This window comes from Sciurus carolinensis, chromosome 2, assembly GCF_902686445.1.
Source record: "Sciurus carolinensis chromosome 2, mSciCar1.2, whole genome shotgun sequence".
In the NCBI taxonomy this organism is placed as follows: Eukaryota; Metazoa; Chordata; class Mammalia; order Rodentia; family Sciuridae; genus Sciurus; species Sciurus carolinensis.
Genome location: NC_062214.1, coordinates 50,318,936 through 50,344,102, shown reverse-complemented (window position 1 = coordinate 50,344,102; position 25,167 = coordinate 50,318,936). Strand labels below are relative to the sequence as shown.

At 41.3% G+C, this 25,167-nt stretch overlaps 1 protein-coding gene across 6 annotated transcripts in view; it reads left to right on the top strand.

Annotated features, from left to right (window-relative positions):
- Ctxnd1 (cortexin domain containing 1) overlaps positions 1–25,167 on the top strand; it is a 48,998-nt gene that overhangs the window by 7,797 nt on the left and 16,034 nt on the right. For 2 of the 6 annotated variants that reach the window (XM_047540538.1, XM_047540540.1), the window contains one exon: positions 24,337–24,465. The exons of 1 other annotated variant lie outside the window; for it this stretch is intronic. The gene's annotated coding sequence lies outside the window, so the exon portion shown is untranslated. Of the gene's footprint in view, positions 1–8,975; positions 9,094–24,333; positions 24,466–25,167 lie in introns of those variants that run through there. 3 more of the 6 variants (XM_047540539.1, XM_047540541.1, XM_047540542.1) reach the window with 2 other exon arrangements.

Genomic DNA, 25,167 nt, shown 5'->3' with positions numbered 1-25,167 from the left:
ACCCCCAGATACATAAGCAAAATAAATGATTGTTACTAGTTTCAAATAAAACCAGAATAACTACTTTGAGTAAAAGATTTACCTTAGTCTTGAGATAAACACAAAATGGCCAAGGGCAGTATATCTGGTGAGGTGGCTGGGAGCAGATTGAAGAGGCCTTGATGCCCACAGCACTGAGGGTTGTTAGAGGTCCCCTGCTCAGCTACCAACCCCTGCCTGTAGAGGGACAGACAAGGATGGCTGACATGTGATTACCATCTCTGTGCGGGCACTGTTCTCAGTGCTGGACATGACATTATGCCTCCAGTTCTGAGTCTCTGGGGCTGAAACTCTGGTCATTGCTCCTGTTCTATTTAGAAGTCTGAGACAGGAGAGGTGAAAGAATTCACCCAAGTTGCTTTGCTAATAAGTAGAATTGGGACTGGGATTCAAAACCCAGAAACTGTCTGTCGCTATTTTCAGCACTTACACTCATTTCCAATTAGGTAGAGGCTGTGGTATACAGGTGAGATTGTGTACCTGGGAACCTTTATATTGTGTGAGGTGCCTGACACTGTTAGGGACTGAGCTTTCCCTTCTTGGAAGGAAAGATACAGCCCATGGGCTCCTGGACCTGCAGCATCAGCATCAATAGGAAGCTCATAAGAAAGAAATTCCTAATCATTTGAGTATCCTTTGCACCAACTGCAGAGGGTAATGTCTCAGTCTGATTCACTAAAGCCACTCAGGTCCCATGCATCACTCCTTGGAGTGAGCCCATCTGCACTGACTCAGATGACAGTCTCTTGGATCACCAACAAGGGTGATCCTTCACTGTTCCTGAAATTGAGACCTCTTCATATGCTGCACTTCTCCTGGGTGCACAAGATCTGGCTTTTTCTAGCCAGTGACTTACCTGAGAAGCAGGTGGCTACTGACCCAGCCTCCCACAGCCAATCCTATGTCAGGCTTTGCCTCCTGGTGGTTTGTTTTATCAAGAATACTAAAAAGATCATTATAGTTTCTGTTGATTTTTGACACATCCTTCAACAGTGTATCCCTGACTGTCCTGAGCATGGGGCTTTGCACATCTATTCTCAGGCTTCATCTGTTCATTTGAATCTAGCTTGCTGGGTTCAGAGGAAAGAAGGCATTAGCAGAGTCTGAGTAGGATTGCTTTATGTTCAGCAGAAAATAAGCAGGCACTTTCAAGGATTCTAAGTAGAGAAAGGTAATGAATAATAATGGCTGGATTGATCTTCCCACATCCTTGGAGATTAGGATATGAGAGGAAGGTTTTCTGTGCTTGGATGTGGAGATGCAGGAGAGGGATGAGCCACCGGAGTATCTGAGCCCAGGTGCTGTGGGAGACTCTGTCAGAGCCAGACTGCTCTTTGCCCTCTGAATGGCCAGAAACATCAGTTTCTTCCAATATCCACTGCTCTCCTCCCAGCAGCTGGCAACACAGCTCTTTCTACTTATACAAAATGCTCTTCCATGTTGACTACACCATCTAAGCCATCAGCCCCAGAAATGGGGTGTCATTGCTGCATCATCATGAAAAGGGCATAGAGGCTCAGGCCCTGCAGGGATTCACCTCCCTGGTGATTGGTGGACCAAGCCAGTGTGAAGTGCCAAGTCTATAACTCTCGCCATACCTCATCTTCCTGACTCTCATTTGGAAGCATTATTTACCCATGGAGAGCAAGGAGAGAGGGGACTTTGTATCTGAATTTTGCAGGAAAGGAAGGAAGGAAGATGGTGATGTCAACCAGTCTGGATTCTTTTTAATGTGTCACTACTTGCCTGGCTTAGAAAATAACTCTGGCCTCTTGTATTGTAACTACTGGGGCACCAGCCTGTGAAGAATCTGCCTTGGCAGGGTTCCACCACCTAAGCACCTCACCACTCATCCCCCAAGTGGCCAGCTATGCCTTCCTTTTTAAAGTCTTGGAGCTTGGCTCAGAGAATATTCCAAGGTGACTATTGGCAAAGGAAATCGCACAATGAGAAAGTGTCTTGGTACCCATTGGAATAACCACTGTCTCCAGTGTATCTTACATTGTACCCCAGGCTTGGGGGGATATAACTTTGGGGAAATCTAATTTTCCCAACCTGAAATGGCTTACAGTAGCCCTTACAACTAGGCCACATAGGAGACTCTGGAGATCCCAAAGCCAGACCTTGGTGGAAGTGCTGACTGATATCTGTTCTGTGTGGTAGGTTAAGGGAAACAGGCAGATGCCCTTTCCATAGCCTCCTTCTTGAGTGAGGAGGAGGGGTTGGTTCAAAGGAATCAGGGAATTGGCAGATGGTAGTGGCAGCTCATGTGGTCACAGATCAACCCTTTTGTAAGTCCAAAGCTCCTGTACTCTCCTAATTACAAAGGAGGCAGGCTCTATCTCACAGCCTGCTTTTTGAAAGCCACACATGCATGGAATGGAAAAATCAAATGCTTATGGAAACCAGTCAGGTGACATAAATGATGAAGAAGATTGAATCTGAGTGATTGGGAATGTGGGGCCTGTGGAAACCATGAGCAATCTAAAGAGGGTAGTGGCCACTCAACTCCAGCTGCATATCGCCATACAGAAACACAGTTCTAGGGTAACCAGACTAATGCAGAAATTTATGTGAAAACTTCCAATGGCCAACTCTTTCAAGTAAGAACAGCATTAAAACATTTTTTTTTGGTAGTGCTGGAGATTGAACCCAGCTAGCTTTGCACATACTAGGCAAATGCTATACACTTGAGCTACATCCTAAGGTAGTCCTCAAAAGTAAACCTAAAGCCACCCTGAAACCCAAACATATTGTCTTTGTACAGGTAAACTGGAGGGCCACTATTTTGTGATTTTTGATTTAGACATTGACAATGAGGTGTGGTTTGTGTAGATTTATAAAACGGGGGAATAGGGAACAAACTTGTTTCAAAAACAACAATCAGGGGTGCCCCAGTTTAGAAAAGAGACATTCAGAGAAGTTCTGGTTGAAGGGGATGGAGCCATAGCTTGGCCTCCTGTTCTTGCCATAAGGTGTCCAACCTTAAGGTCTCTGTGCTGAGCCTTCTAAATTAACTTCTTGGCTCACAGGAGCACCAGGAGTTTCTGCAGATTTCAATGATGCTAACTTGCCACCAACTGCTGAGAACACAAGGGGAAGAACACCTATTGTGCAGACACTCATTTTAGAACAACACCAAATAACCATGATTCAGGTGCAAGTGCAACCTCATGTTCTTTAGGGTGCCCTTGGGTCTTCTCAACCGTCATAGCATATAACATAATAAATAGACTTATAGTCACTCTACCAAATCAGGTAGCCTCTCTGAGCTTCTGTTTCCTCATCTGTAAAATAGGAATATTCATCCTTGCCCTGCGTACCTCACAAGGGTGATACTGGAATGAACAAGTGGGATATGGTCATGTTTCCAACAGTGAAACCAGGCAGAAGAAAGGACTTATTATCATTTTGCATATTTGTGTTCTTATTCGTGGGAGGGTAAGAACTTGACTGTGGTATTTCTGCTCCTTCTTCCCCAATCTGTGCTAGACAGACTTCCAGGAGGTGGGCTTGGCCTTGTTGCATTTCTGAATGTCCTGACAGGCTCTGGCTGTCAGCAAGTTGTTATGATCACAGTGCTGTGGGTGGAAGGGGAGTGGGAAACAAGCAACTCTGCTCCCAGAAAAGTACACCTTGCATTCATGGCACCTGTTGTTTCTATAGCCTGTTCAGTCCTTCTCACTGTGGGAAGGTGGGGCACACAGTGGGATTGCTATCCCCACTGTGCATGGTCACTGATCATCTACTCTGGATCAGACAGAGGTGAGAGGTGAACAGTGTCCCTGCCCTCATGGCTGTAGAAGACTTTACATGTTTGAGCATGTAAAGTCAAGCATCATAAGAAACCCAGAAGGGAGTCCTCAGTTCAGATTAAAAGAGGTACTGTTTGAAATTGGCTTTGAAAGGTTTCCTGGGGAACATAGGCTCTCCAGGCAGAAAGATCTGTTGAACGGAGGCATGCATGTGGGAGCAGTCCACCTTGTGTTTAAGAAATTAGGTGATTGCAGAGAAATGTATGAGAAAAGGGAGAGCAGGAGGTAGGAAAGTAAAAGGGGGACAGGGAAGTATGTGGAGGGAGGAAAGGGAATTGGAGTGAAAGGAGAGGCAGATCCTTTTGCCTATATGCCCACTGTTCTTAGGAGATCTTGACTGTGAAAAATTGAAATGCTACCTGTTATCTTCCCCCATCCAAACCCTTTAGTCTTCAGAGTGGTTATACCGCTTAATGGGAAATCTCCAACAGTGCCCTGTGAGGCTCCTCCTACCTTGGGAAGGGTCTTAAGTTCCTGGCTATCCAGAGGGCTTGTCTGCCACACTTGAACATTCAGCTCTGGCTCTGTCTCTCACTTAGCAGAGGCTGGTAATGACCTCCATCTCTTTGTTTATAAAGGAGGGATCGCTTGGCTTTCTTCACAAGGCCATGGTGGCGAGGGCCAATGAGGTGTGAAGTGCACTGCTGGTTTAAGGATCCTGTAAGCAGCAGCTGATATTTGCTCTTTCATCACTTTTTACACTGTAGAGCTAGTCTCTGTAGAACCTGTGTCCCCAGCAGGTTCCCCCTCAGAATCTGCTGTGTGGAGCAGGGTGAAAAGGTCCAGGTCTGTCCTGGGTGTTCTCTTGCCCCCAGAATATTCAGGTACTTGGATTTGAATTCTTACTGCTCCCTGCTTATATGAAAATTACATCTCTTGTTAAAGACCATGTAAGCCTTTATTCATTGAATTTATTTAGACTTCAAGTGACATTTGCTACTGATTTTTGTATCTTGTACAAAGTATCTCCAGTAAACAGATGCATTTTTAAGAACTCTTATCAATGAATTGGGGAAACGAATTAGTTTCTAAAATCCTGTTCCCCTTAACAAATGTCTGGAAAGTTCTCAGAACTTCCAGAAGGGAGTCTTTGTAGAGAGACTTCCACTTTACACAGTGATTAGGACCTGATTTCCATTTCTGAGAGCTGTTGGGTGTTGGGGGGGACTAGGGAAGTGTGTGTTGGGGGTAGGAAGGCAGCAGTAGGTTGAGTGTACAATTCTGTTGAACAAATGGTACAAACCTGTGGGTCAGTTTACTAGGGGAGCTGAGCTGTGTCCCCAGTGGGATGACTGGCAGTACGGGCAGTGACAAACAGCTTGGTCCTACTTGGAGATGAGGGACAGGGGCAGATTCAGATTTTATGGGTCCTAAAGTTCATGCAATTTAGGGAGTCCTTTTTTTTAAAAAAAAAAGTAATACAAAATCATGAACTCAAAAGTGAATACTTAGAATGAGAAAGCAAATCACAGCAAATACTAAATGAAATTGACCAACTTATGCTATATGCATGAATGAATACCTCTTGATGAATTCCACTTTTATGTGCAACTATATGTATCAGTTAAAAAATAAATAAATAGAATGAAGGCCAGTAGATTAGTGGAAGGGGAACAGGGGGAGGGAGGAGGGAAGGGAAGATTGAAAGTACTGGAGATTGAGAATGAGCAAACTACATTATACACATTATGATTATGTCAAAATGAATCCCAATATTACATATATACAAATAAATAATGCACTAATAAAAACATAAAAAATTAATTGTAAAAATATCATAGAATCATTAAATACTTGAAAATTAACATTTTAAAAAGTTAACTGCTTGCTTTACCTCTATAATGTTTTTATACATATTTTTGGCTGATATTTGATCTCTTAACACTTCAATTACTTTTATAAAATTATTTCTATAGAAAATAAAAATGTTGTCAGTATTCTCACAATGTAAGTTGGCCAAACTTTGACTTTTTATTGGCTTAGCTTAGAATTTTTTTAGCCTCATAACTCATTACTGATAATGTTGCATGAATGATATGTGAAGAAACTGCTAAGTTCTTTCATATATGAATTGTACTATTTCTAGACACTTCCATTTTCTTTGGCACTATTGAATTTTAACTGCTCTTTTAACTGAAGACACTTGTTAGCCACTTGTCTTTGATGTCTACACTACATCTTATCTTTTGAGGTGTATTTCTTGTCACAGCAGTACAAATTTAAAAAGAGCCTCATAGATGACTGGGCTACTTCAGGTCAGAGGAAGAGCATGGGCAAGAGCAGAGAAGTCCATTTGGGGTGTCCAGCCAGATGTGGTGCATACTGAGGCAAGAAGGTATATGAGAGCAGGCAGAGGGGAAAGAATAACTTCAAATGCTGACAGGTTTCTGAAAACAGACTATCCTGCCTTTAATTAAGGAATCACAGGCCTATCAATGAATTTTTAAGCATACAAACACCAGGAGAGTGTATTCCATGTCATTAGCCAACAGTCAGGAAAAAAACCTGGGTTAGAATCCTCCCTGCCACTTCCTAGCCTGTGAAACTTTGCTACATAAAACCTCTATGCAAAAGGCACTGTGGATCAAAGAAATGTATGCCACTAACCCTGCCCCCCCAAGTATAGCCCCAGCTTTTTTCTTGGACTGATTCCCTAAATACTGCAGACTCCTGAAACCCTCCAGATTAGAGGAGAAGCAAGCCCATAGGCAGGAAGCTGGAACAGAAAGGAACAGTGATTTTCATCAATTGAAGTTAGTATACCTGACTTTTGGAAATTTTACTACAATATATGGCCACATGAACTTAGTGTTATGGCATGTGTCTCTCAGGGTCTTAAAACGGGTTCGTGTAAGTAAGGGGCTCTGGGACTTAGCCTTATTAGTTCACAGTAAATGCCCCTCTGATGTGGGACATGGAAGATCAAGATGAGCTTCTTGGAGGAAGGGACAATAGACAGACTGGATAGTGAGCCTGGATGTTCCAGGTGCAGGAATTTGTGTGAACAGGCACCAACATGTTGAGGAACAATGGGGAAAGGCAGATGGATTATAATGTAGGTCACTTAGGAAAGGGGACGGGAGGCTTAGGGATCTGAGACCATAGAAAGCCTTTTGTGCTTGGTCAAAGGAGTCTGGATGCCATCCTGTGGACAATGGGGAACCAAATCAAGTTGGTGGTTAATGTGCCTTTTGGGATATTATTCTGGCCATGGGTATAGGATGGAGAGGTGGGCAGCAGGAGACAATGAAGAGGAATTCTGGGCTTGGTAAGGACCTGGGAAGCAAAAGCTGAGTGGTATGAGCTTCAAAATGCAGAGGCTGCAAGGGCTGGAAGGTTGGGGTATGAAGAGGGAGAGATCAAGTAGAATCCTGGGGCAGCTTTGGCTCATTGCTGACTGCTCAGGAGGCTGACAGATGTGACAGATATCTTGGAAATGCTGATTGTAAAATAGCTAAACTGGATCTCTCAGAACCTCTAACCCAGAAATCAGCACACTTTCAATAAAGAGTCAAATAGTGAATATTTTACGATTTGCGAGTTGTATGGAGTTTATCACAAGTACTCAACTGGGAAATGTAGCACTAAGGGTTTGACCTTTAGGAGTCAGTATGGTTCCCAGCAATAGGCAAGTTGGATTGACAGCTGACTGAAGGATGCTGTTTAGTGATTACTGTGAGCCTGGAACTCTCTTAGGTACTTACTATCATTTGTTCTTTCCAGTCTTCACCACCATACCTGGAGGTGGTTACTGTGGTGTCTCCATTCTGCAGATGAGCAAACTTAGGTTCAGAGGGGGTAACTGGTTGGCTCCATGGCAGCCAGTGTGGGCAAGGGACCAAGGCACATACAAGCCTATTGAGAACAGGAAGCGGGTGGCAGAGTCCAGGTAGTCATTGTAGGACAGCTGGAGGGGCTGTAGGTCTTGGATATGGAACTACACAGTGATGACTGTGGACTCAGAGTTATATGCCTGAACCCCCCAGTGCAGTGAGTAAGATTGGCCCTTGGGAGAGAGGTCAGGCCAAAAATGGAAACTGGGACTTGATTTCCCCTGAAGCCTTCAACAGTCTTGTTATGGCACTCCCAGTATGTCTGCTGTCCCTGTCAACCAAGCCCACAACTAGGTTATGCAAGTGAGCATGATTTAGGGCAAACTTTTTCTGAGATGCCAAGCCAAAAAGGCCAGACTTCCTGGTCAGTGCCCTACCGTGGGGCTTATGTGTACTATGGCCCTTGGATCTGGAGGACTCTTGTGCTGCATCCTTGATGTATTCTGTGTACTTGGAGACAGACTTGTATCCTAGACTTCTGAGACTCAGGCTTCCTATCCAGTGCCTGCCAAGCACCTAAGGAGGGACCCTCGGGATACCCTGAATGCAGGAACACTGGAGGCTGGTGCACTGGTTCTCCATCTGCTCAGCCAGTTTGGAAGGGCTGCCTTACACCTCTCTGGCCAACTAGTACAGGAACCTCCTTCCCTGAGTTCCTCCTAACCTTCCAGGAAAGATCAGCTAGGGGGCAGGGGAAGAACCCCAGCTGCAAGGCACAGAGAGGTCACGCAATTTGCCTCAGATCACACAACTACTAAGGGACAGAGCCATTGCTCTGCCTGGAGACTGACCCTCAGACTATTGCTCTTTGTATCTCACTGTCACTGTCTCTTTGGAATAAAACATGGTCAAGCAGTAGAGAATGGAACATGGTAGGTTTGTGTCCAGAACTGGCCTGGGCAGTGAATGATGCACTGTGGAATTCTGGAGAGCAGGACATTAGATATGGCAGTTTTGATAAGGGAGACATTTTGACACAGGTGATTTCACTATAGCCTTGATACCAGTCAAAAGAGCATGATATCAGAGGTTTTATTTCTGCATTTTGTGTATCATGCACAGCCCCATCTCACTCTGTCCCTGATCTATCTCTGCCCCACTTCTCCCTCTTTCCTGACCCTAACCACTTTACTGATTTAGCACAGATTGATCACATTGCTTGAATAAAACAAAACATATTTAATGATTTGTTTTCCAGGTTTCATCCAAATGCCCCTGTTCTCAGAGGAGCAGCCTCCAAAATGTCAGGTTTCCATAATCAATCTCTGTCCCCACACATCCCCTACCCTGCAGAAGGTTTATCAGTGCATTAAATCAAGACAGCAAGTTTGCCTTTGTTTTCTGATTTCTGCATGCTGCCCTGCACACAAGGACCCAATCCTTCAAAACAACTTGCTCATTTGCTGGTAAGGATCCAGGTTCAGTGACTTGCTCAAGGTCACTCAGCTTCTCCATAGCGGAATTGCTCCTATTTTGCTATCTCCTGTTTATGGGCATGGAGGAGGTAGGCAGGGGGCCCTATGATAGTGATCCCTGAGCATTTGCTGAATCATGAATGACCTCTGTGGATTTCTGAGGGCCATGGTGCCCTAGGGAGGTGGGGGTGGGTGGGTTGGGGGAGTGTCTGTCCTGATAAACATCTTTGCAGGTGTAAATGAATCTTGCAACTTGGATGCCTGCCTTTGAGGGGCCATTAATTTCAGGGAGATTAATTACTCCCTGAGACAGCCAAGTCAGTTGCTTGCTGCTCACTGCAGTTGGTCTGACTCATTGTGGGGGATGTGGGTTTCTGTAGCTTTTCCCAGACTTTTGTACCAAAAGGGTCCTAGCCTGGCATGGGCTGGTCCTGACCAGTGGATTGTAGCCCCAACCCTTTGCGCTCACTTTGGACTGGGAGGAATGATCCTGGGAGGAAACCTGGTGTGTCCCTTTATCAGAAGAGACCAGGGACTGGGTTATGGGGAAGTCACCACCCAGAACCAGGTGGTCCCACAGCCTGGAGGACAGGAACATCCTATACTCCTGCAACTTGACTAGGACTGGAAACCTATAGAGAGAAGCCATAAAAACAATTATAAACATCAGATAATATTATTGAGTGTTTACTCTGGTTATGTGTTATGCTAAGCACTTTGGACATATATTATCATTTATTCTTCTCAGAGATCCAATGAGATCCATTGGAATATTGTTTTCCCCATTTTAAAGATAAGCATGAGACTTGAAGTCACACTGTTTATTTTTTGTTGCACTGCTGATTATGTCCCAGGACACATCTGTTAACCACTGCAAACTCCTGCCAGCAAGCAGACATTCTGCAAGTGCCTGATTTCTGTTTACTCTTGGAAAGGTCTTTGGGATTTTTTTGTCCTGGTGGAATGTGATTACAAAAGCATAGATACCTGAGTATACAAGGATGTATGACAGAAGAGATACTCCCTGCTGGCGCTCTGGGGAGGGGTGAAGTTGTAGACAATGCAGCACAAGTTCAGAAGGCTTGTGTTTGATGTCATGAGGATTGCAAGGTCTTCTGTGAGAGGCAAGTGTAGAAGAGTTATGTTAGGTTGCCAGGAGGATTCTCAATGCTTATCCTAGTTACTTGACTTAATTTCACCATTTGGAGGAAAAAAAAGATTTCATATATATATATATATATATATATATATATATATATATATATATATTTAAAGAAATCCACTAAGATGTCTTTGCCAGAGTTTACTAATGTAAAAGGTAAATAAGGACCACAGATGAAATTGTGACCGGATTAGAAATGTCAGATCAATTTCCTAAAAATATCTTTGGTCATTGGTCTGATCTAAGGTATTTGGATATCAAAGAGGAAGGAGGTTAGCAGAAGCCAGGGGTTGTCCATTTGTTCCAGCAGCTTTTCCCACACTTTGCACATCCTTGTTACCACCACCTGGGTCACACCTATCATCTGTGCTTGTCATTCAGTGCTTGTCACAGTCAAGTCCCACTCCATTCCTATAGCCGTTCCCCCCATGCCCATCCTATCTTTCTCTCCCATCACAACCAGAATCACTGTCAGCTCCCTTAACCTGGTCCCATGGTGTACCCAGAGGCTTCTTATTAACCATGTGCTTGAGACTTGCACACCTCTGTGATCCTGCATAGCTAGAGAAACACAGAAAATCCATTGTTAATGCTTAAACAACACCATGAATGAAAACCCTCTTTTGAAATATAAATTATGCACAAACAGTAGCTGCTATTCTCAACATACCCAGACCCTTCTCTTGTTACTTTTCTCTTTCTTACTCCAGGGTGTGTGACCTTGAGCCTAGATCATCCTGGCAATGCTTGCCTGGAAGGAAATTAGAACATTATAGGAGGCATGCAGAAAGAAAGGCCACAGGGATAGTCAGTTCCTGACTATCAAAAATATGATTATGTAGCAGAATAATAGCCTTGCAGGCCAGGCTCTTTTCTCCAGAAGAATTTTCCAAACTCCCCTATTTCCTTCTTTATTTAGCATATCACAAACCAATTTAGAGGAGTTGGCTCATAAATTTCTCCTGTGGTTTAGAGCCATGTTCATGTTCTTAATGAGATATTAGCTATATTCAGGAAGGAGAAGTTGATACAGGAAAAATGAAATTAAAAAGGTAGGACAAAAATGGCAGAAAGTATGATAAAGGAGAGAGAAAAGATATCTTCCAATTTCTCTTCTAGTTAGACTTGGGGGTAAGAAGGCACATGAGTAAAGGTGAAGGAACACTAAGATCTGAGAGGGTCTCTGACTGTTTGGGACTGACAGAAATCCACTTTGAAGACTGCCCATATGAGTATGGGATGAGGTAGAGCCAGAGAAATTATAGTCAGATTAGATGGAACTACATCAGCCATCACTAGTAGGAAGGTAGCTACCAAATCTCTAAATATTTGGAAATTAAGCAACATCCTTTTAAATACTTATGAGTCAAAGAAGAAAGCAATTTATATTAGAAAATATTTTGAACTTGTGGGTTACAGCTAAAGCTCTACTTACAGGAACATTTATAGCTCAACATGCATATTTTAGAAAAGAAAGAGTCTAAAATCAAAGTATGTAAGCTTCCCACTCAGTGTAGTAGAAAAAGAATGGCAAATTATATCCAAAGAATATCAAGTGCAGGAAAGAATAAAGACAAGAGTAGATGTTGATGAATAGAAGGCAAAAATAGGACAAAGTGAAGAGCTGTTTCTTTTCAAAGATCAATAAAACTGGTAATCTAATCAAGGAGAATAAAAGGAAGGAAGGAAATACAAACACCAATATCAGGAATGAAAAAGAGGCATCATTATAGATTTGGCCAACATTTAAAAACAGTAAGAGTTTCTACTTACTCATTTTAGATATTTGGGTAAGAGTCATGACTTTAAATTTTGGACATTTCTATTTTTACACTTCTGTTGTGCCCTTGGAAACATGGCGCTGTGTCAGAATTGAACATCATACCAAAGTGCTGACATTCAGAGAAAATGCAATATCCTTATTTGGCCGTTAACTGAAGTAATCTTTTTCCAAGTATTTAATGCAATTTAAATATATACAGTTTAAATAAATAACTTTATAGCAATAAGTTTGATTTAGATGAAACGGACAAATTTCTTTAAAAACACAACTTATTGGAAGTAGTGGTCAGAGTGAGGTGTCTCTGGGCTTAGCTTTATCAAACTACTCTTAATTTCTTTGTAGCCCTGAGGCTAGCACAGTGGTCTGGCTCCCCAGTACAGAAACTGGAGTGAGCTCTAGAGCCATCAGACTGTATGGTAAAGAGGCAAGGGGCACAGAGGTTCTAGAAGCAGGGAGAAAGCTAGTGAGAATCCACATCAACCAAGGAACCAAAAACCAAAACTCTCCAACACTAAAACTGAAAAGCAGAAATAAGCAAATGACAACATTAATAGCAGCAACAACAACTACAAAAACAAAGAAAGCAAAAAGCAAAGCCCAAGTTGCTGCAGCCAGTAACCTGAGCAGTAGAAGCCTGTAGGGTGCATAGACCAAAAGGTCAACCAAAGACTCAAGAGACCATGTGGACAAAGGCCATAAGCACCCCAAGGGGACCTTCTCCTCGTGCCACAGGGCTCATAATATACACTCACAATCTCTTGAATGCATTCCTCAGGGAATGAGGAATAGGAAAACCATGTAGAAGGCTTCACACTTTTCCCTAGAGAGCCAGGATGCTGCCTTCAGGTACTGAAAATCATGTCATTGGACTGGAAGAAAATCAAACTGTTTTACACACCTATCAAAGGATTATTTCAGTTATAGTCCAAATAGAGATGGTACATTTTCTCTGAATGTCAACACTCTGGTATGAATGATGTTCAATTTTGACACATTGCCTTATTTCTAAGGACATAGAGTGTGATCATTCAAAAAGGTAAAGTCATGAATATCATACAAATATACAAAGTGAACAAGTGATAATGATGTATTGAGTTCATTAGTGAGAGAATCAGTAATATGGCAAAGCTGGTGCTACTGTCTGAAAATGTACCCCCCAAGTTCATAGACTGAAACCTAATCTCCAATGCAATAGGGAAATGATTAGGTAATAAGATAGAGTCCACAGGAAGGGGATTAGTGCTCTTATAAAAGAGGCCCCAGGGAACTGCCTTGTACCTTCTACCATATGAGGACACATTGAGAAGACATTGCCTATGAGCAACAGGCCCTCACCAGACTAAATATGCAGGCTATTTGATCATGGACTTCACATTCTCCAGAACAGTGAGAAATACCCATTTGTTTTTTCAAGCCACTCAGTATATGGTATTTTTGTTATAGCCGCCCAAGCTAAGACAGCTAGTTAGAGCGAACTAGAAAAAGTGAATCTTTATAGTTGCTGTAAGAAACATTGCATGAATAAGATTGCTAATTTACATATAGAACTTGTTTCTGTCCCACAGGTAATGAAACTATAGCCTTTGGGGTGATCTTTCCTGTACAAAATTCCTTGCATTGCTATTAAGGCAAAAATCATCTGCATTTCTATCAGTTTTCAACAAATTATATTTATCCGTCAGAGTTGTTAAAGATTCAAATCAATAAGAAACAGATCAATCAAAGACACAGAGACATACAGAATCAGTTAACCCCACTATAAGCTGCTGTTTAGACATGCCCAGTAAGATGCAGAAAGGCCTATAGGAATCCTTTCAGTCTATTTTTAAATCTTGGACAATTTTTCTTAATAGAAGTGTGTGAGCATGTGCTCATGTTTGTGACATTTGGGAGGTCATGAATATTAAATAGTAGGAACTACAAGTCCTCATCTTTATCAGTAAAGACATGGCCCCACTCCACAGAGGCGTTTAGAGATTGTCATCACACTTGCCAGCCCAGCAGGATGCAATTTGCAATTATACTGCTGCAGATCTGGAAACAGAATCGATTTTTTTAACCTTATGCAATCCTATCAACACAAGCATTCTAGAAAGTCATTCTTGAAATTAATCAATTGGTGCGGGCAATGCCTATAAAATTACCCAGAAAATATCTAACTAAGCCTGATTTAAGAATGTAGGGTTCAAGTCCTTTAATTCTCAACACCCCCAGGGATCCTAGAACTCAGTGTTGTTCCCCAATTGGGAAACTTGCCCCTTTGCCCTAATCTCCTCTGACCTCACTTCAGTAAATGGACTTCCAGTCCACAGTATGAAAGGAAAATTTTCATACTCAGTAAATTCCAGGCTGGCTAGAACCTTTTCTGAGAAGGAGAAATGTAACATAGAATTTTAAAAAATCTGTAGTGTATCTTTTGTATTTTTTCCACCTAACCTTCTTTCTAGCCTATCCAAAGTGTACTCTATAACAAGGATGCAAAGAGAAAGAATGGCTCATTTAGCTTTTTGTCTATCATATACCCTACTAGAATATTTTTAGTAAAGTCAGTAATTTCCATGAAAAACCAGAAAACCAGGGAAAAACAGATGTTGTAACATGTTTTAATTCCCATTTAGATCATTGTTTCCTCCATATCAAGGAAGGGTCAGTGTACCCATTGTGGTGGCTAGGCCTAGCTAGAATAGGAGAGTTTGACAAAGCAGTTTTCCTAGACCTCTTTGGCGATTGAACTGTTGTTATTTTTTCCCCAAATTTCCAATCTGTCATGGACTATACATGGTTTTACTGCATATGACCAGTACCCAGAATAGACTGTGTGACTCACACAAAACTGGTCTGTGTCCTATTTAAGGAGAGTCCACTACCACACACTAGGATGTCACCACAGTGTCATATTGCTCTGAAAGTTTCCTAACACTTACTTTCCAACTCTGTTCACCTCAGTGTGAACCAGTAACAACAGATGAAGTACAATATAAATGATCCAGAAAGCCTGAAAACAGCCCCTTCCAGTCTGGACTGTGGGAAGCAGGGAGGAGACAGAGAAAGTCAAGTTATCAGGTAATGGGTTCTTGTTTCCCAGCTTCACCCTGGTTTCAGGGTCACACTAGAGGCTTTCAAAATACCCAGCTACATGTGAGAAGCTCAAGAACATGGGACCAGGGAGTGAGAATGTAACTTAGTGGTAGAACGTGTGATTAGCATGCACAATGCAGTTCAATCCTTAGTACCAGAAAACAAACAAACAAAAAGCAGAACTTGGGGACAGTAGCTCACTTTGGGAATAATAGGGGAAATGCAGGACTCTGAAATAGAACCTAGCCTAGGGGTCACCATACTTAGGAGGAATGGCACAGAGGTGGTGATGTGAATATGCCTGAGGGAGAATGTGATATTGTTAATGTGTAAATTTCCCCACTACCCAACAAGGAGGGTGCCTGTAAAGGGCATTGAATCTACTAGAGGAAATAGAGGTGCATTTTCTTTGCACATCAAAAGTACTATGACCAGATTTCTTGTGTACCAGTTGTTTGCTTATTTTGTTTTTCTTTGTAACCTTAAAGAAGCTAGCATTAAAAAAACAGAGGAAACATGCATGAAACAGAAGTAAATTTTAAATAGCATCTGCTTGGTTCACTCAATAAAACTCAATAAACCATGATTGCAATGAATAAAATATGAAGACTAGACTAGTTAATAGGCAAAGGAGCAAAGAGATGAAGAGAAATCCTGCTCATTCCAAATGGTGATTAATTACGTGGTCCTTTCTCTAGTTTCTTTACATCCCACTAAAATTACGAAAGAATTAAAAAAAAATGGTGCAAAAGTTTGTAGCAATGCCAAAAGAAAAGGCAGGGTGCTGTTGGAGGAACTGAAAACTAATAGGAATTTCTGGAAGACATGAAAAAGATAGGGTCAGACTGACAGTCAATGACTGAATATTCTACCTTCTTGTCAAGGCTGACTCCCATCAGGAGAGGAGTGGACAATGTACCCACCAGAGCAGCAGAAGATTCCAGGGTCAGGGGTCAGATGTTCCATCAAGGGGGACCTGGAGCATTCAGCTATATAGGGGCTGGATAAACTGAAGAACTCTAATTAGAGAGGGTTCTTTCCAAACATGGAAGGCTTGCCACTTGACACAGGGTTGTGTATGTGAACTGGTTCCTAAATGAACCAGAGGATATGCTCTGGAAGGGTCCTAACACCAGAAAGGCTACAGACAGATTGGGGGAGGGGTGACTTGAGGCTCCCACAGGGAACAATGGGGAGGAGGACTCTTTTTCTACGTAAAGTCAGTGTTTATTACCATCTACCTTGCATGGAGGAGACAAGTGGAATATACAGAGATAAAATATCTTATTCAAGGGGAAGAGAACTCTTAAAAATAAAAATATCCTAATGGTTTTTCAACCAATAATTTCCTTATTTCCTGCTGAAACATGTCTCCAACCTAACACAACTATCCTAAGACCTCAGCAGCAAGGTCTGGAGGATAGGGCAGATTGAGTGATGGATATCAGAGAATAAGCATATAAGCTTATGAAGTTCTACCCTAAACCCATCAGGGAATTACCAGGTGAAGCAGTCACCTTATCTCTTTTTCAAATATAAAAATCTCTATTGGTCTTATACACTAACAAGGACCAATCATAAAATGCAAAAAAAAAAAAAAAAAAAAAAAAACCCAGAAAAAAGAAAGACAATTATTTAAAAAATTGATTCTATGAACCATAAAATGCTTAGTAATATACAAACAGAAAAATGTGTTTACTCATGAAGAAAATTATAAAACATGATTAATGGGTATGGTGAGAGTCTGAATATCTTTTTCACAAATGCAAAGATGCAATATCATAAGGATGATAAATTCACTACAAATTAAATTATAAATTCAATGCAATTCTAGTCAACATCCCAATAGAGTTCTTCATGGACTTATCAAGAAAATCCTGAATACATGAAACAGTGAGGAGCCAGGGTATCTTTGAATGAGAATTATAAGGTGTGGGACTTGGACTAGCTTATAGCAAGATATATGATAAAGCCATTTTAATGTAAACTAAGACAGTATAGTGTTGGCACAGAGAGAAATAGTAAGCAAATCCAAAAGGATAGAGAACCCAGAAATGGATTACTGTGTAGACGGAAATGAAAATTGATATTACAAATCATTGTGGAAGAGACAGATGAGTCAATAAATGGGGATGAGATGATTGTTGATCCATATGGGAAGAGTTAAGGTAAATTTCCAAATGAAATCAACTTCAGATGGATTATAGACCTAAATGTGAAAGACAAAAATCTCAAAGTTTTAGAATATATATGTAGGAAAATATATTTATGATAATGGGAAAGGAAAAAAATTATATATAAAGGAAAACATTAATAAGGCCTACTCCATTAAAATTTAAAACAACTCCACTTTTGTTATTTATTAGTGGTTTTTTTTTGAAGTGTCAAATCTTGTGACTATTAAAATAAAGTACCATTGTAATTAAAAAAATTAAAACAACTAAACAAGAATAAATAAGGTTCTATAAACAAAGTTCAAAGAAAAACCATGGGTAAAAAGTATAAAGCACAGTACCAAAGAAGAAATGACAAAAAGAAAATCAACCCAATAAACCCAATTCAAAAGGAAAACTCTATTTCTGATAAAATGAGATGTTCATCATTAGAAATTAGAGAAATGCCAATTAAATCCACAAGGACATTCCATTTACACCCACTGGAATGACAGAAATCCAAGGCTGACAGTACCAAGTCATGCCAAGGATGGGCAGGGGTAGGTACTCCCAAGATCGTTGGTTGTAACTAAGGATCGGGACAACCACTCTGGAGGAAAGATGGAAATCTCTAATAATGCTGGAGAGATGCCTATTTTATGACTCAGGAATTCCTAGGAGGAAAAAAGAATCCTGGCTTAAGAGTACCTATTTAAGAATGCTCACTGGAACATTTTCTCATAATTAAAAATTTGAAATAACATAAAAATTCACTAGGTTCTAACATATATACTGAATCTGTGAGACAAGCAGGTGACTCAGGGACAGAAAGGAGTCCAAAGGCAAGCCAAATCCAAGCCAGGCACAGATCCAAATTTGTAGTCACTACAGGTAGTAAAACTCAGAAGAAAACTCTGAGCAGACCAGGCAGGGTAACTTAAAGCTAGAAGCAACCAGGAGCGTCCAGAGTGCATCTGTCCCTGTTCTAGAGGGAGAATGGAAAAAACATGGGAAAGAAATGAATAATTCTTTTACTTGATTAGCATGGAAACTCCATAAGATGGGCATGGCTACCCCTATTGTACAAATAAGAAGATTGAAACCTAGCAGGAGCAACATTCTAAAGATCCTACACTAATGCATGCAAGATTTGGACCCACAAACATGTGTCTTCCGTGTGTTTTTCTGTGGTATCACATTGCCTTAGGAGGTATTGTGGAGCTAGTGTAGTATCATTGTTCCCCCCACCTTGATCCTTCATAACCAGTGGGAAGCTAGCGCCCATTCTTAGCACTGATGATTTTTTCAGGTGTTTTATACTTGAGAGTGAGTCTGTAAGGGACACAAGGTCACTAAGTTTTCCTCAAGGAATGAATCTTTTAGTACAAATACAAGCAGCTGTCTGACCTCAGTTCTCATAGTCTTTACTGATGCTATCACTCTGGCTTCTTTTGTTGCTGTTGCTACTACGAGAGGTGGAACCACAAGAGCAGGTAGATTAGCAGGTCAGGAAGGGGAATCTACAGATCCCTCTGCAACAGGGTCCACATCTCAGCAACAGCACTGATGAAGCTCTCCTTAGCTTTGTGCAACTTCTTTCTTCTTTTCCCCAGCTGGATGGTTTGTCTGGCAGTCAGTGCTCAAAGCCAGCACACATCATTTTGGTTTTTGGTTCCATTTTAAGGTGAATTTTTCTGACATTCATTTAGGAATGATGAGGAATGGTGAGTCATTTCTCATCTAGTAGCCGAACGTCATGTTCTTGTATGCCCTTGATTGATTTGTTTTCATTTCTCTAAACTTGGGGGAATAGAGCAAAAATAGCCGGTGGCTTTTATAGATTGAATATAGGAATTAAAAGGATTATGTACAGAAGTGCATTATGTTAAAAGTCCACAGTGATTACTTGTATAAGTTTCTCATTGCCTCTATTATAAATTACCATGAACTTGGTGCCTTAAAACAACACAAATGTATTCACTTTTGGTTCTGAGGTTTAGAAATCTAAAATGAATTTTAGAGAGTAAGAATCAGGATGTCGGTTTCCTTCTCAAGACTCCAGAGGAGAATCCATTTTTTTGCTTCTTCCACTTCTAGAGGCTGCCAACATTTCTAGGCTCCTGGCCACATTACCCTAGTCTCTCTTTTTGTGCATGCTCTGCCTTCTCTGCTGCTATAGTCAAATCTCCCTCAGTCCCGCTCTTATGAGAACACTTGTGATTACATTTGGACCCACCCAGATAACCCAGGATAATATCCCCATCTCAAGGTCATTAACTTAATCACATTTTAATAGCCTCTTCTGCCATATGAGAGAATACTTGTAAGCTCCAAGGAATATATCATGGATTTATAGTGGGTGTTATTTAACCTACCACAGTCTACTTTCTGGCTACCAAATGTTAATGTCTGTCTTACATACATTCACCCTACCTATTCCAACATCACCCAGAGTCTCAACCCATTATATCATCACTTCAAAGCCCTGAATCTCAACTAAATCAGGTATGGGTGAGACTCAGATGCTGGGTATGACTCATCCTGGAGAAAATTTCTCTCTATCTGTGGACCTGGAAAACAAGGTATCTGCTCTGAAAATACAATGGTAGGACAGACAAGCTGATAGTTGTACACATTCCCATTTAAAAAAAATATTGAAGGAGGAAAAGACTCACCAGTCCCAAGATATTTCAAAATCCAATAAAAAAACCCATTAGTTTTCAAAGCCTTAGGTTAATCCTATATAGTTCAAGGTGCTACCCTCTGTGCTTACCCTCTCTGCCCTTTGGGCCACAGCTCTTCCATAGAATTATCCTTTTTCATGAAGGGTAGCATATGTTTGTTGGTTTTAGCAGCATGTTTTCCACTTGCAGAATTTTAGAAGCCCAACAGCCTTCTCTCATTTCATCTGTCTCTTAATTTTAGTTCAACCTGGCAGTGTTTCCACTGATATATTCTCAGAAGTTTTGTTACTCTCCCATGTATGTCATGGGAATTCAATCCATTAGACTAAAGGGCTCTCCAAAGATCTTCTCTGGATAATCTCATTTCAATTGCTGGCTTCTGATGAGATATTTGTGGGGATCCATGAGTGATAATCTAAATATTCAACTACATGAAAGATTGTCCAGTTTCACCCTTGGACTTCTGTCTAGTGCATAATTTTTCTGACCATGAATGTCCTAACTTTTGCATCTATTTCTCCTCACACAGGATAAGAATCCCAAAGAGCAAGAACTGGGTCTTATTTAGCCTTGAATATATTATGCTACCTATCTGACTTCCAGTGGACTTTTGATATCTTGAATTAATTATGGTAATGACACAGGGGATTGAGGTTTATCTGCCTTGGGTCAGGTTATCCAAAGCAAGCTCTGAGATCATAACTCATGGACAAGGATCTATCTGGGATATGCTCCCATATGAATCTAGTAGGGAACTGGAAGAAGCAGGGCAAGAGAGACTAGAATCTCAGCAAAGATGCAATTTCAGGTGAAATACAAGTCTCACCTGCTCCTAGATTCCCTGGAGTATAAATTGCACTACAGAATTTGTCCCCCCTCAAGACCCCTGAGCTAGACTTTCATTCTCCTGCAGGAGACAATTATTAGCCATAGGCCTCCCCATGGTGACATAAACTCCCTGGCACTTGCAGCATTCTGCATACATGGTGGAGAAACTTTGGAAGCCCGAAGGTAGGCTTCTAGGAAGTCTTAGGTGTGGGCTTCTGGAAAAAAATCATGTGGGGTGAGGGGTTGTGCTGCAGAATGGTGAAGGGAACCCAGAAAGACCTAAGGAAGAGCAACAGCAAGAGTATCATGTCATAAGTTGACACAGAACTGTAATTGTGGGTTATGAAGTATGATAAAATGAGCATACGTTCTCTTGGCAGAAATAATCTCTTCTTTCATTTAAAAACAGTGCTGTTTCATACTACTTCTTTATTCTGGAAGGCTTCTAAGAGACTAGAGATAGTTAGGTATTAAAAGGTAAGTCCTAAACACAATACTATATTCCATTAACCCCATTTCTTCCATATATCTCTGCAATTCCAACAGCTGTCATGCTTTTAATCATCTATTACCAGATACTCATCATCTCTCTGAACAGGCCTGTTAGTAGTTCTGATAGAGGATTGAGGTCACAAGCTACAGTCCCATAGGACAATGTGAGTGGTGGGGGTTATGACACTGGAGTCTTCTCTGACCTGAGCAAATGTCATCCACTTAACCCATTTGTCAGCTGGGGATGTCATTCTCACAGGTCACCTTTCATAATGGCTCCACTTCTATTTATAGGACCAGCTGATTAGTGCTCGTGGTCAGCACGGATTTATGCTACTAGGAGAGAATGTACAATGTCCTTTCAGCCTGCTGTTTATCTCCACAGTGATAAGTGGCATTCTTCTATAACATCCTCATTTTCCTACTGTTGATTCTTGGAGGGAAGCAGGAAGACATCAGTTGTCATCCGACTCTTGCTGTGAGCTAGTCTAAAAGATATAGATCTGAGTCTGTACTCCTCAGTTAGAGGCAGACCCTACTCTCAAGGAACTTACTGCTCTGAACTAAATTTTGTCTCCCACCCTCGCAAAATAAAACAACAACAAAAAAACCTCCATATATTGAAGCCCTAACCCTTAATGTGGCATGATGATATTTGGAGATAGGGCTCTTAGATAGTAATTAAGATTAAATAGGGTATAGTGTGGGGTCCCAACTCAATAGCATTGGTGGCCTTATAAGAACACACATATACTCACACCAAAGAAAGGCCACAGTGAGAAGGCAGCCATTTGCTAGCCATGAAGAGGGCCTTCATGAGCAACTCCCAGACCCTTTATGGAACTGGATTTGGGAGTTCCAACCTCTCAAACTGTGAGCAAATAAGTGCCTGTTTAAGCTACTCAGTTGTTGTATTTTGTTAGGGAGGCTTGAGTAGACTGAGACACACACTCTACACTGGTACAGAAAGTGAGGTTGCCGAGTCTGAGTCATTGGGGATAGGGTGGCCTTGAGCTGGCATCCCAAGGTTTGATATTCCAAACAGATATCAAAACTCCACCAACCATACAGATTTTATCACCTTATTGTTTCATTAGATACCTGTTCAGGAACAGAGAGGTGACATGAGAGACCAAGTCCAGACATGATGCAGAAAGGGCGAATACCTCCTTTCCTATATATACCCTTTAGTGTGGGAGGGCAGGATGCTACAGAACTGTGCTGTGGACATAGCTCAGTGGTGGATTGTGTACTTAGCATGCCTAAGGCACAGGGTTCAATTCCCGGCATCCCTAAAAAAAGAAAAAGAAATAGAAACCATAGAACTGGGAACAACTTTCAGGTTCATTCTGGTTTGAACCAACCAAAAAGATTGAAGATGGAATAAGTTTTACTCACTTGGAAATAAATGCTTAATGAGTAAATATTTGGTAGTATTAATAGATTAGTATCAATGATTAATACTAACCTTTAGTGCACTGGCTAGAATGAGCCTGGCTAAATGCCTCATGGCCACCTTGTTGCCAGAGAACAAAGAACAATTATGGAGGCAGTGAGTGAATGAATTTGAAGATATTCAGAGGTCAGTAAGAAAAGGTCTGACATGCCAGGCTTGTACTTACATTACCAGATGATTGGTGAAGTTCCTGAAGCAGCCTAAAAAGTAAGGACATTTTTCATATCTCTTCAAACAGGTTTATAATCTGTAACTTTTTTTTTCTAGTTTAAGTTTGTATTAGCAGTTACATCAATGTTTTAAAAAACAGATAAGGTGTTCATTTACGAAACATAAAATTGCTCTACTTGGCATTTTAGTAAATGTTATCAAAGATGCATGTGATGCTAAAGTCAAATAAGTGAGACTTAGAGAATCAAGGGTCTAATATTTTCTCTTGTATGCAGAAGCTAGAGCAAAATAAGGAAAAATGGGGGATGGGTGGATCCTACATAAATAGAAAGGTGGTTAGTGGAGCAGTGGAGTAGAGGAAGGGAATTGAAAGGAGGGGGAAGGGATGGGAAAAGGGAGAAACTTCAGAATGAAATTGACCAAATTATGCTATGTCTATCTGTCTATCCATCTATCTCACAATATATTTTGTATAAAGTAACAATTTAAAATTTTCTATAAAGTATCAATTTAAAATAAATAAATAGAAGGAAGACCTATAGAAAAGAGGAAGGGGAATAGCAGGAGGAGGAAGGAGGGAAAGAGGAAGAATTGGGGACTGAAATGAAGTAAATTATATTCTCTGCATATATGAATATGTCAAAATGAACCCCAGTATTATGCAGAACTATAATGCACTAATATAGGCACTAAAAATAACCAGGCTTTTTTTAAGTTGCATGTGAGTCCAACTTAAGTTCACCAAAACAAAGATGTTAAAAACAGAGGATGAGATGAGACAATTCAAATGTTTGTGCTTTCCCTGAGCAACCCCACCCCCAGCCCTTGGGAAGTACACAAATTTGTATATAAATCCTGGATTCATGTACCCTTTTAATTATGACTGCCTTATTTTAAGGTTTTTCCTAAAACCCCAACTTAGGTATTTGTTTCCAGGTCCTGTTTTTGGATTCTTCTTTTTGACCTCTGGCTTTTCTCACAGCAGTTGGTAGAATTCTTCTACTTGGGGGTTGCTACTAAAACTGCTACTCTAAAAATGTGTGCCTTGACAAGTATGCTTGGTCATCAGAAGCTACTTCCCTTGAGGGTCATTCGCTTGCCCAGGTCAGAATTCCTGGCTTTGAAGCAGCCACCTCCAGCCACCCCAAGAAGATAGCAGATGAAGCATTTGGTTTAGGGGACTGGGTTCTGACTGAAGGTGCCATTATGCTGGGGACCACTGAGCAGGCCACGGGAAGGCCATCCACTCAGGTCCAAGGGAACAGCAACAGAATTCCTTGTGTTCCCTCTAGAGTGTCGTGTCCTCACTGTGAGCTAGATGGAACTTGTGCTGGCCTGGTAATTAAGGTTAATGAGCACACTCCATCTGGAAGGCAGAAAGACAAATCTGTTCTTAGAGTCCACATTCTTGGCTTTTTCCCCAGCAGGAAGGATCCAGGAGACACTGTAATATTCCCCTGGACTGTTGCCAGGTTCTGGGACACCATTCTGGTACCAGACAAGACAGAAGCATCACAAGAAGATCCCACTGAGGTCCTACCCCTATGATATATGAGGTAAGAGGCAGACTCTTTGCCTGGAATTAGAGTCAAGAGTTTGAGAGGCCAGACCAAGTCCTACTGTGAAATACAGGAGCATGAAGATCAACACATTTATCCTCACCTGAAAGTCAGTAAATGACCAGGTGAAATCCATACTGAAAGGCTCTAGCCACAGGCAGGAAGTCAGAAACCTGAACTGGCTCCACTTTCACCTGTGTGTTGCTCTGAGACTCTGGGAAAACTCCTTCCTTTCCTTATTCTCCAGTCTCCTACTGTATGAAATGGAGGTAGGTGGCTAGATCATGTGTTCAGTGTAGTCCAAGGAACCCTAGAAGGTTTGGGAGGCCTCTGGAGTGCACAAGATAGTGGTACGTATGGGGATAGTGAGAGATACGATTCTGAAGGTTAGGAATTACATGAAGATCTACTTCTTAAAAAAAGACAAAGCAAATATAGTCACATAATTATCATAAATTCTGCACCTGGAAATGTAGGTGCTTGGTATATTGTTGTTTGAACATTTCTAGGGGAACAAATTTCTCAAATAATAGAATAATCAAAGCAGGAGCAGGGCTGGGGAAATAGCTTAGTTGGTAGAGTGCTTGCCTCACAAGCACAAGGCCTTGGGTTCAATCCCCAGCACTGAAAAAAAAAAAAAAAAAAAAAAAAAAAAAGGAGGCAGGAGCAGGTCTTGACCTAGCAGTGAGAAGAGCACAG